Here is a 2,563-nt window from a genome sequence, read left to right as displayed (position 1 = left end):
TATTATTGCCTCACGCCCCTCGCCCCACCTCTCTCTCTCTCTCTCTCTCTCTCTCTCTCTCTCTCTCTCTCTCTCTCTCTCTCTCTCTCTCTCTCTCTCTCTCCTCAGTATGTGTGTGTGTGTGTGTGTGTGTGTGTGTGTGTGTGTGTGTGTGTGTGTGTGTGTGTGTGTGTGTGTGTGTGTGTGTGTGCATGTGTGTCTTTGTGTTTCTCTCAAACAGCTATTGAAATTCGCAAAGTGTGCTTTCTTCTGTAGCAAAGTACCTGAAGGTGCCAAGCTATGCCTTCCTCTTTTAAACATCTCTTGAAGTTTGAGAGCTTTTTATGCTTCTCCTCACTAAACCTATACTTTGAGAGGCGTCTGAAATGAGCACTGTCTACAACATACTGAACCGTTTTCTTCATCACGAGGGAACCGCTTGGAGGTGCAAACTTTGAATGAAAAAACATCAAACAGATAAAGTAGGGCACAGAGGGGAATACCAACAGGTCTACCTCTGTTCCGGTGAGCATGCCTCGTGAGAGTAAGTAATAGACAGATAGAGAGACAGAGAGAAAAACAGAGAAAAGAAGAAGAAGAAGAAGAAGAAGAAGAAGAAGAAGAAGAAGAAGAAGAAGAAGAAAAAGAAGAAGAAGAAGAAGAAGAAGAAGAAGAAGAAGAAGAAGAAGAAGAAGAAGAAGAAGTAGGAGGAGGAGGAGTAGGAGGAGAAGGAGGGGGAGGAGGAGGAGGAGGAGGAGGAGGCGGAGGAGGAGAAGAAGAAGAAGAGAAAGAAGAAAGATATAGGTATACCAGATAAAGACAGGAGAAAGAGAAGAGGGAGAAGGTAAAACAATTTATAGGTATGCAAAAGTGTGTCAATGAGCTTGTGTGTGCGTGTGAGTTTGTGTGTTTATGTGAGTGCTTGTGTGTGTTAGTGGGTATGTGTACGTGTGGGTATGTGAGAGAGAGAGAGAGTGAACGAATGAGTGTGTTTGTGTGTGTGCGTGTGTGTGTGTGTGTGTGTTCGCGCGTTCGTATGTGTGTGTTTGTTATGTGAAAGGATATATATAAGTGTCTCCACATGTGCACGAGAAGGTTACTACTGCGTGCAGAAATAATATTATTGCTGAACGTAGAGTGCCTGAAGTGCCATAGTCAAAGGCGGTGACGTCACTCACACTAACAGTCACCCCCGCCCTCCCACTTTCCTGTCAATAGAGCTATGATTATGTGCACAAATCCCCTCCCCCCCCCCCCCCTTTTTACACCAATCGCTTCAACAGGAACTCTAATAAATCTGACCCTACCACGCACTTAGTCCACACTCACACAAGCTGTGTGTGATTAGCACAACACCCCCCACCAATCATATTGTAATTGGCTCGGCTACACACTGGTCAGTTGGTCAGTGCAAATCTACCACTACCATCTCTTAGCCCCGCAGACCAGTGTCTGGTGTGGAATGCAGTACAGGAGAGATCCGCACTGCATTTTTCAACAAAGATTACAAAGATTGCACCTACAGTTCACGCTGGGGAATACAAATAGGAGAGCATTCCCTTCTTTGTTTTTCCCTGCACAATTTCGTTTATAATCTCTACCTGGCGTATATACCTGACTTGTCTATTCTACTTACTGTGTCTACTATAAACTGAAAACATCCCCCCCCCTTCTCTTTCTTTCTTCTTTCTCTGTCTCTCTCGATCTCTCTCTGTCTCTCTGTCTCTCTCTCTCTCTCTCTCTCTCTCTCTCTCTCTCTCTCTCTCTCTCTCTCTCTCTCTCTCTCTCTCTCTCTCTCTCTCTCTCTTAATCAAGGGACGGGGTAAGCACAGATGTGTAAGAGCGACCTACTGAACTTGTTGAGCAGTCGAGCTGGTACACAAAAGACTAAAATAGTTCTCTATTACTGTTAGAACCGATCATGAAAATCGGTCCGCCTACTTCGGGGTGTTTAAACCGCTTATTTGAAGGCAATATTGGGTGGATGGGAGCTTTGAGTGGGTGCTGAACAACATCGAACTGCAGACAAGACAGCCCAAAATAGTAGAAGCTCTTTAATAGTCGATTAATCCCTCTTGCGCGAGAACTATTTACTGTGATCCCGCCCCCGCCCCCCAATGTGGTGCAGCTTCTGGATGGTTTCTATTTATTTTTCATTTTTTTGTTCTTGTTTTTCAGTTGTTTGCTGTTGGGGGGGGGGGGGCGGGGTTTAGCCTTTTCAGGATTCCATGCGATCTGGATCCTTTGCTGTTGGGATATGACTGTGGCTAGAGTCCCTATAACTCAGCCAGTCTCATTTTTGCTCTTTATCTGCTTTAGACCCGAAATATGACAAGCTGCTCCCTATTAGTCAGTGGTAATGTACTACGCTGAAAACTTTTTTAAACAGTGTTTTCATTATAATACAAATAAAATACAATCAGGGGAAAAGACGAAATATCTAGATTCGAAATAACAGTGGTGGGCCTGTCAGTAAGGGTAACTGCAAAGTAGGCCTATACAATGTGTTTCAAAGATGTATATTTAAGCAAGAGAGAATGACATAAGACTTAAGGATGCTCTAACGAAGTCACTTATCATGGAA

The 2,563-nt window shown here is 44.2% G+C and overlaps 1 protein-coding gene across 1 annotated transcript in view; it reads right to left on the bottom strand.

Annotated features, from left to right (window-relative positions):
• LOC101848339 (fibroblast growth factor receptor 1-A) overlaps window positions 1-2,563 on the bottom strand; it is a gene marked incomplete in the record, with an annotated part of 49,356 nt that overhangs the window by 45,690 nt on the left and 1,103 nt on the right.

The sequence above is a fragment of the Aplysia californica genome, unplaced genomic scaffold (assembly GCF_000002075.1).
Source record: "Aplysia californica isolate F4 #8 unplaced genomic scaffold, AplCal3.0 scaffold00079, whole genome shotgun sequence".
NCBI classification, from domain to species: domain Eukaryota; kingdom Metazoa; phylum Mollusca; class Gastropoda; order Aplysiida; family Aplysiidae; genus Aplysia; species Aplysia californica.
Note: the sequence above shows the minus strand (reverse complement) of the source record. Positions and strands in the feature narration are given on the sequence as shown.